Consider the following 10774-nt stretch of genomic DNA (forward strand, 5'->3'; position numbering starts at 1 on the left):
ATATACAATGTAAATATTACCATAGCTTTGATTATATCAATGAAATAAATATTTATTATGTAGGGCTAAGAAGTAAAAATTGAACTGAAAACAAACCTGGCTGTGTTCCATTACGTATAGCTAGAGGAGTTTTCTTTACTCTCCTCATAATTTCCTTGTAAGATCTGTCAACTTCAACAAACAGTTTGGCCTCCACTGGAAGCTGCCTCTGAATATCAGGGGCACTAAAAATTGATTCTAAATATAGCCATGTCCTCTGACAGTTGATCCATGATTCCTGGAAAATAAATCTATTTCATAATGAGATGGCACAATTAAAGACAGGGGAAAGAAACTGCAATCCATGGAACAAGGATCTAGGATAGTAGTATAATGAATTGGGATAAAATGGGGTAGCAAAAAGTTTGATAGAATAAAAGACAGTTTAAATGGATTTAAACTGTAATGGAGGTCTGTGGCATTTTACGTCTCGAGAAACGATCTTTTCCATTCGCATCTTCTTGTGTGACTAAAGAGGCCAATCCTTGACTTTTTTCAAAGACATTACTGTCAGAGATGGAGTGACCTCTCCATTGCTGGGGGGAAGCCTGGGCGGTAAATTTGCGAGTGCTGGGCTGCCCACACGTTAGCACACGCCTCTCTAACGGAGGTAAGAGGTGTTGAAATAGACGAAAAGCAATTGAAAAAAAATAGGACCTTAATATTTTAAAGAAAATAAACAGGATATAAATTGTATGTAAGAAGGTATAAAAATAACAATAACATAGTTAGAAAGCAATTCAAAAAAAAGAAAAAGAGGACGGGATTGAAGAGTTATATCAGTGTTTCCCAAATGTGTTCTACGAGGTCTGAATAGGTGTTCCATGAACTACTGGAATAATTAACTAGTAGGCCTAACTCTAACCTCTCTTAAAAAATAAGCAAAGTGTTCCTCTAAATACTCAGAATGTAAAAGTGTCCATTTATGAAAAAGTTTGGAAAACATTGAGTTAGATTAACAGAAGTGTACACATTGATCTTTCAGATCTTGCAATCTATAGAGCAGATGATATAAAGTTCATCAGTTTCTCTGTTCAGTACTTAATGAGGGTGTCATGTCACCAGCACAACAAACAACTCTCTTTACATTTCTCAACGAATGAGTTAGAGTTAGGTGGACTCTGGTGCATCATACATAATTCAAATTCCCAGTCTTCACCAAGATTTGAACCAGAGACCTCTTGGTTTAGAAGCCAAGTGTTTCACCAATCAGCCACCATGGCCTCTGAATATCAACTGGAAAACCAAAAATATACAGAGGCAACAAACATGGTTAATACAGGGCAGGAAACTTAATAAAATATATATTTAACATTTGATGGAGGAACCCTTGGGAGAAACAACAAAGTGAAAGACTTTCTAAACTTTTAATACTTCATTATGAATAATAATAATAATAATCTTTATTATCCGTAAGGAAATTTGTCTTACAATTTGTGCATTACACCAAACAAAAAACATTATAACTATAAGAAACCAAAGTGTGCATTCTAAACTTCTAACTACTTACCAAAGTCTTATTAAATAAACTGAGACTAGCTGCCCATTCTTCCACTTTGGTTTTAATGGGACCTACATGTCTTGATGACTGAATGGTCTGGATGTTAATGTTACTATCATCTAACAGTTGTTGAATCTCATCTGTGCTCCCAATTATATAGACATCTTTCTGATCTTTGTAAGGCAGTACAGGGAACTCCACATGCTTCCAGGCATCCACCACCTGAACAAGATATTGAGACATAAGTTTCCTATTGTTTTAAGTGGAATTTACCAAAACAATGAATTACTAATTGTAAATTTATCTTTTTCAATGTATTATTCTACATGTCGTCGGGTATGTCTACTTAAATTAGCACAACACAACATGTATTAAAATTCACTGATTCAAGTCGACTTAACAGATATACATTTATTAAAATAAAACAACAGTTCATAATATACTGGAAATTTCAGCCATCAAGAAATCACATGTAATATTTCACATAAACTGATAATGTAGTCCAAGAGAATTCCTCAAATACTTATAACATCTATCTTCTACTATGTCCATGGCGTCTACTGATTTCTGACCATGTGGTCAACTCTCAGAACGAGACTTATTACCCACCATTCAACTGTGGACCCTTGTTTCCCACGTGAAAAATAATAAACACTATAAATCATTGTATTCCGTGATTCCTGACTAGTGCATGTCACGATAGCTATAAAACAATAATGTGACACTAATCAATACCATAGTCACTAACTTTAACATAGAGTGTGCTTGCTAAAGTAAGGTCTCCAAAAGGTGTATATGAAGTCACCAAAGTTGGTTTTTAAAAAAGGCAATAAGGGTGGTTAAAATAAGGTTGTCAAAGGTGCTTTAAAAATAGTATCATGATGCATTCATTAGCCTACTATAAGAATTATGAAGTAGTCAACAATCATGATTAGAATTTGGACTAAATGTAAAACACTTAAAAATCTAAGATAATTTTCATCTTAATAATGAATTGTCTAAATAAAAATGACCAAAAATGGTAGATCTATAATACTAGTGTTAAATTACTTTTTTAAGAATGGCTTCCAGAGCTGCCTGTGAGGACGCCATGCCAGCTATCTCCATCATTTCTTCAGACTTGTCAAATGCATCAATCTCAATCAACAGGCCAAGTGTTAGAGGCTCATCTTTGATAAATTTATAATTCAATGCTTCCTGGATCAAGTCCCAGTGCCTTTTTTTAAGATGTGGGTTTCTCATGTCAGTTATTACCTGAAGCTGTGAGTACATGCAATAACAAAAAGTTTTTTAAGATGTGGGTTTCTCATGTCAGTTAATACCTGAAGCTGTGAGTACATGCAATAACAAAAGTTTTTTAAGATGTGGGTTTCTCATGTCAGTTATTACCTGAAGCTGTGAGTACATGCAATAGCAAAAGTTTTTGCTTGACCATTTGTCAAAAGTAAAAATAAAATGAATTCAAGAATTGTACAATTTACCAGCAATCTAGTTAACACACCACTTTTATAATGAGAAGAAAAAAAAACTTTAAATTTTAATTGTGCTGTTCAAATTTTGGAAGTCTTATCAAAAAGAAATGTGCATTTAAATTTCATTGAACTTTATTGTTTTGTACCTTACACTAGCCTGCAATCACTCTCTGATTCTATATGTTATTTCAACTTCCGCCCTTTCTTAATATTAAACTATTCACATTTAGTCAACTGTTGTACTTTATATTTTCAATGTTTAATTTTAATAGACCAATTAAATAACTCAAATATGTGTGAAATTTATAAGACTGCTTGAATGTGTCCTACAACTTCCTAAATGTAGGTCTACATGACTAGATTGACACATGGGTATTGGTCTACATGACTAGATTGACACATGGGCATTGGTCTACATGACTAGATTGACACATGGGTATTGGTCTACATGACTAGATTGACACATGGGTATTGGTCTACATGACTAGATTGACACATGGGCATTGGTCTACATGACTAGATTGACACATGGGTATTGGTCTACATGACTAGATTGACACATGGGTATTGGTCTACATGACTAGATTGACACATGGGTATTGGTCAGATTTGGTCTACATGACTAGATTGACACATGGGTATTGGTCTACATGACTAGATTGACACATGGGTATTGGTCTACATGACTAGATTGACACATGGGTATTGGTCTACATGACTAGATTGACACATGGGTATTGGTCTACATGACTAGATTGATACATGTGTATGGGTAGAATGTAATTATTTAATTATGTCTGCAATAGATATTAAGACGCTTCCTCCTGCACCTCTCTTTTCCCGAATTGTGTAAGTATTCTGAACTATTTACGAACTTCATATGGCATTACTGAAATTTTTTTCTAGTAGAAGAATGCCCCCCAGATATGGCAGGCTAAAGGAAAATCAAATACCAAGGGGAGATCAAAACCAGCATCAACCTTAAACAAGGGATGAGTGGATTAGTCATGTAATACTTTCCATTGTCTGGAGAAAGCCTAAAAAAATAATTGGTTTTGGGAGAAGAGATGGGTGCCACCAAGGCCTACCAAACCCAATAACATGCCATGACAATGAAACCATTGAAAATCTCAAGCTGTCAACAATAACCTTACTTCGTACTGAAATGCTACTGAGACACACTCTAAAACAATTTATATTGTGATAACAACAAAGGAAACATCCAAAAGTATACCCGAAATCTAGTGTAACAGAGCTAAAAACTTCACATCTAAATGTATCATGACAAAAATATTTTATGTGTTAATTAAAAAATCTAAATGAAGCAAACCTAATTGAGGAATTACGCCTCTAATAAACAGAAAACAAACACCTACTCTCTGTTTCATAACTTCAACTTTCTTCTTCAACATGCTGACCACATCATTGGGTGGTAGACCTTTCTCTAGCATCTGAACCGTCTTCAGGTATTTCATAGTGGTGGAGGTCACCTCCTCTGGTTCCAAGTTCATGAATGGAACCTGGTAGCACACACAACCAAAGAAATAATTCATACACAATTCTAAAAGTGTTTTATTGTTTTATTGCAAATATATATTTTTTTATGTTTAAAATCTTATAAACTACAGCAATACTTGCAATATGCATGTCTAATATAATGATTTCAATAAATGCAAGCACTTGGTGCTAAACCTAGATATATATATATATATATATATATATATATATATATATATATATATATATATATATATATATATAATGTCACTAAAAATTAATGTAAGAAATATAAGGGCTTACAATTATTATTATTAAAATAAACAAGGGAAACATAGGGGCAGGGCACCTAACAGTAAAGCGCTTAGATTCTTAACAGTCATATGCAGACATTCATTTTATAGATTACCCTTTTCACAATAAGATGAACATGCTTATAGAAAACCCTATTAGATCAATACTAGGGTTTCCTATATGTAGCAGTAAATCTTTTTATTTAACAATACAATGGTTTTGTTTTTACACAGCTTTCCTAATTTTCAGTTTAAACAGAATTATCTTTACAAAGACATCTGATAAATGAAAGACACTGCCGTGACCTTCTTATTAGAACCAAAAAGAAAATGCATCTACCACTCGTTAATATCTATCCTTATGACTTTGAATAGATGAACAGCTGCTCCACATGTTATCAATGAACTTAAAATGTTTTCTAAAGTCTGGTCAAAAGTCAGTTTACTGTGTAGGCGTATGTGCATGTTATAGGGAAGATATATATATATATATATATATATATATATATATATATATATATATAGAGAGAGAGAGAGAGAGAGAGAGAGAGAGAGAGAGAGTGAGAGAGATTTAAATATGACCAGCAGATAAACCTGGAGCTTTGATAGGCGTGTAGCTGAAATAGTGTTGTATTAGGTAGATAGGCCTGGAGCCAAATTATTATATAAATAAGCCCATGAAAAGTGCTGTATTAGTTAAACAGGCCTGGAGTGAAAATAAAGCTGTATTAATTAAATAACACTAATACAGTTAGATTGGCCACAATTCGAGCCATGATAGGGCTGTATTAGATGTGCCTGGAGTTATGATAGGGCTGTATTAGATGTGCCTGGAGTTATGATAGGGCTGTATTAGATGTGCCTGGAGTTATGATAGGGCTGTATAAAACTATATAAAAGTTTGATAGGCCAGGAGCCATGAAAGGGCTCTAGTTTATTAGTTAGATTGGCTTGTAGTAGATATAGTATTAGTACTAGTTGTACTACATCTAAAGTTCTATTCTAGGTTATTATATAGATCATATGATTAGTCATTAGATTGACTGCATCAAAATGTTACAATTAGTGTTGGGTCAGTAACAACGAAATTCATTGAAATGTATTTCTATAATCTAGACTAATAAATAGTAATTACCAATACTAACTAATAGAGTAATAGATCTAGTCTAGGCTAGGTCATCGGCCAATCGACTGGCTAGACCAGAGACTAGATCTAGATTCTAGAGTAGTAACTTTTAACTTCTAGATCTAGTTTCTAGAGTCACTACTGACACTAGACAAGATCAGATAAGATTAGTCTGATTAGATCATTAGACTAGTCCTCTAGTGCTCTAGTCAAGATCTAGATTACTAGATCTAATCTAGATCTAGAGTAGTCTAGACTATTAATTATAGTCAGAGTATTCTAGAGTAAACTGAGAGTCTAGAGTAAGTGACCTAGACCTACTACTTACTACTAGATCTAGTAGAGTCTCAGTCTAGAGTCTAGACGCAGAGCTGGCAGAGACTAAAATCTAGGCTTTTCATAATTATGATACTAATGATAGATCTAGTCTTGTGAGGGCGTAATTTTTTTACTAAGACTTTCTGTGTTGTTTTTATAAATATTTCTATCGCCACTCACATTCATTGATAACGTAGCTAGCTAGCCTAGAGCTGCACACTTGTTGAACATGTGTAGCAGACCATGCTTGTTTATATTACGATCTGTGACATAGATTCTATAAATAGATCTAGATATATATATAGAGAGATTAGACTTCAAGGAAGAATAAATACGGCCAGATTGTGATGCAGGCCAAATATTATTTATTACAAAATTAAAAATAAAATCGAGTATCACATAAGTAAAGGTTTTGTTTTTGTTCTAGACCTAGCGCGGCTAGTCGCTAGATCTACATCTATTAAAATGATCAAATACTGAATGAGAGAACATTATCATGGCAACTTTTAAAAACAAGGTTACAAAGACAGTTTGTGTGGAAACACAAAATCGACACCCGAAGTGGTCCACCCAGGCAGGTAAAAAGGCAGGTTTCAATATTTTCAGAAAGAACATCAGAATGAAATTCTATCAAAGACAAATGACAAAGAAAAATGGAGAAAGAAGGTTGACAGATCTTGTGTGGTGCCCCAGCGGTCCAGCAGACCAATGGATAGGTGAAAGTGGATGTGAAGTTAGCTGTGAACTGATAATGAATATCTAATTGCTCTTAGACATATCAGTATTTTTCTTAGACATGTCACGTGGAAGTGGTTCAGTTTCTTATTAGCATGTTTTCTGTACACTGTCCACGTTTCTGAGGCATAGAGCAATGTAGTGAGGATGATAGCTCCATAGATCCCTAGCTTTGTATTTGTTGTGATACCTCGTCTGTTTTAGACCGTCTGGCCTTGGCGATGCGCAGGTCGATTTCATTATCGCAAAATACTGAATGTCAAATGGAAAAACAAAATACCAGATACTGACTGAAGTCCTTCGAAGAGCGGCTCACCAAAGCATCCACACAATCCTGATGCAGTCCCAGCTGGGTTGGTCAGGACACGTCTGCCGAATGGAAGACCGCCGCATCCCTAAACGACTACTGTATGGCCAATTAAGGGAAGGAAAGCGCTCCCAAGTACAGGGACACCATCAAAACTTCTCTGAAGGCGTTCAGCATAGACCCATTCACATGGGAGATAGAGGCACTGTGGCAGGCACATGACAGAGCATCAAGGCGTCGCGCTATGAAAACTGGAGCACAGGTTGCTGAGGAAAAGAGAACAACGCTGGTAGAAGAAAAACGCCAGAGAAGAAAAGCAAGGCCAATGACACTAGCTCCAGCTGGAATAACCTGCCCAGTGTACAGCCGAACATTCCAGGCCCACATAGGTCTCACCAGCCACATGAGGAGGCACAAAACCCCAGTGCAAAGCCCTCAGCCATATATATAATTGTTTTGTAAAGGGTCAATCTCTTATTCTTAAAAAAAAAAATTTCCTTAAAAAAAATTATCCTTTAGTTGGAGTGTCTAATAGCTGTTAAGCAGCGCTACAGTTCACGCGATAATATGAAAAACTATTTATTAATTGTTGTTTTAAATTATGCCCAACTTATAGATTTTTTCTCTTTAAAAAAAAAGTAAACTTTGTTTTTCTAAATGTAGTAAATAGTATAACAGAACTTACTTAACTTAGCAATACAAATATAAAAAAAAATTGACAAGAAATCTAATACTGTTTGTGGTAATGTGTTACAAATATGTTAAATAGTCATTTTCCCCTAATAGTAAATAGTTGTAAAAGTGGTGCATTTTTATGAAATAACTGGTTGCATAAGTGATTTTAAAAAATTAGATTTTTCGCTTTCAGAAAAGAAAAAAGTAGCCGTTGCACCAGAACTTTGAATGGTCTAAAATATTATGATGTTGGATTTTCACTATCTTTTCTAGATCTAAACGTGACGGACATTCCACACAAAACTAATAGCGTCTTTTCCCCTTTCGGGGACCGCTAAAAATGAGCAAAGTCAAAGTGTATCAGCTGCAGACAATGACACATACTTTAGCGTGTTTTACATAGCCTGAAATAGCACAATTAGCATATAGATCGATATATAATAGATCTACATCTAGTTTAGCGCTACGGCTCTCAAAAACTTTATGTTGCGTTGCGAAACTTTTTGTTTCATTTTCTTCTCCGGTTAATCTTTTAAGAAGTAGATCTATTTTTTTTTTTTAGCTCATATGCATAAGTTATTTTTTAACAATGACCAATACTAAACACTCGTCCCAGCATCTAGCGGGTAAAAACTCGAGAACATGAGATATTCAAAGTGCAGACGATGTGGGAAAAGAGGCTTGACCTTAAAGAAAATTTAAAATAACGCATTTAACAGACAAGAATTGTTATGATTAGATTAGAGACAAACTAGCAGACAAGTCTTAGGTAAATGTCAACTATTGCTCTCTTGTATCAATTCATCCATCCCAGTGGCATTACAGCTCATGGACGGCCCTGACCTTCTCTAGCACATCTTTCCAATGTGATCTATCTTGGGGCTCAGACTCTTAGCGCTGTTGTAGCTCTGCCTCTACATCATGTGGGATGCGTGGTTGAGAGGCTAAGTACGCTTGAACTTGGCTACCTGTGAAGGGGGCTCGAGGTTCGACACTTGACTCGAGCAGAGTTGTGTTTACTGAGCGCCTAACGGCAGCACTGAAAACCTTCTACAGATGCCCCCTCTCCCCACTGGTCCACAAATGGGATTGGACCATAGCGTATATAAGCATGCTATAAGCATGAAAGTAGCGCTTTATAAAAGCTATAATAATAATAATATAATCATTTTTCAAATTTAGAGCAGCATTAATTAACTGCCTGGTTGGAATAGCTGACTAATAGTCGTATGATAAGCGCTTCGGAAAGTCATCACTATAGATCCGAGTTATAGGCCTAACCCTGGTTGCTGCCATACCATTACAGGTTGGCCTATCTTTATAATAAAACAAAACTTGTGAACATCAAAACGGGTATTTATCTTCTACAAATATTTAATTTTCTGACCTCTGTCCATCTTTGTACGATGTTGTCCCATTGATCGATACATGTCCACATCACGTCTCTCATTTTAAGTTCGGTTTGGACTTCATGTAGATAGTCCAGTTTAATTACTTCCACCTAAACCGCAAATGATCTGTTTAGTTATGTGGGTTAATGAAATAAATGGAGAGACTACGCCTGATGACTGCACTAATTTAACGCCCAATGCCTGGACTGCAAACGAACAACGAATGACAGGACAAACAAATTATATAGTAATGGAGAGAAAAAAATTGTTGGCCATCACAAGTTAGGCCATGTCGTGCCATCATGATCAATGAAGTTTTAGCAGACGATTGTTAAGTTTTTGCGTGCAAGCGAAGAGGTGGGATGGAAATTAAAAAAAATGAAGAGCAAAATTGACAAAACAAACAAAAAAAAAAAGGAACATTGGATGTTGCCATTCCCAAAAGACGCATTTGATTGTGCAATGGTGTCATGACCTAGTTCTTGAGGGGAGGGTGCACACTAGAAATCTGATATCCACGCATCTCTTGTTACGACCATCATGAACTACTTTACAAATGACCTACTTTGCACTCAGACGAACCTTCAACTCCTTTTGACGATCTTTTAATGCCTTAGACTTTTGTTGCACAGATTCCATTTGCTCTAAGAGGTCATTCAAATATTGCCGGACATCTTCCCGATCTGCTTTAGGATCTAGGAGTATTGGATTCTGTTGGGGGGAAAGCATTCATTTGTTTGCATTCAGATTCATAACAATTACACTAGAAAATGGGCGAACCAAGTAAAGTAAAAGTTCCCAAGTATAAAAACACATCCATATATTAATCAACAACAAAAATAAACACAATAAACAATGCACATATACGGAAAGTAAACAAGGTATTTCAAATGTCCAACCTGCATTTTCTCAAACACATTCTTTGCTTCTGACAAATAAGTCTGGCCATCTTTCTCTGCACACTTGTTGAACTTCACAAGAATGGCATCTCTCTCAGACAATGCTCGGTCAATCAAATTTTTAGAGTTATAGATGATAGGCTCCATGGTCTGGGAACAAAACAAGAATGTCTTAACCTTGCATATAATATTTCATATGCGGTATTCAAGTTATCGAAACAATTATTACCATTATTTTCCCATTAATTTCCATACACAGTTTTATTTCCTTCTATTCCGCGATTACCTCTTTTTTTTTTTACACACGAACATAGGAAAAAATGACAGAGATAGACGGACTAATGTTCATAATGACTTCATACATTTATTTTTCCATGACAGACTGCCACTGGCTATGGTCTAATACAGTGATGCTCAACCGAATTCGACCTGCGGGCCATTTTAACTTTCGACACGCGTGTCGCGGGCCACATCAATAAAAGGTAAAATAATGAAATCCAAATTCTCCAAAAACTATTTGA

General features: G+C 35.5%; 1 pseudogene; it reads right to left on the bottom strand.

Annotated features, from left to right (window-relative positions):
• The window catches only part of LOC129923649 (dynein axonemal heavy chain 6-like), a 92620-nt pseudogene extending 82205 nt beyond the window's left edge, over positions 1–10415 (bottom strand).
• Between the last annotated feature and the right edge of the window lie 359 nt (positions 10416–10774).

This window comes from Biomphalaria glabrata, chromosome 17 (genome assembly GCF_947242115.1).
Source record: "Biomphalaria glabrata chromosome 17, xgBioGlab47.1, whole genome shotgun sequence".
In the NCBI taxonomy this organism is placed as follows: Eukaryota; Metazoa; Mollusca; class Gastropoda; family Planorbidae; genus Biomphalaria; species Biomphalaria glabrata.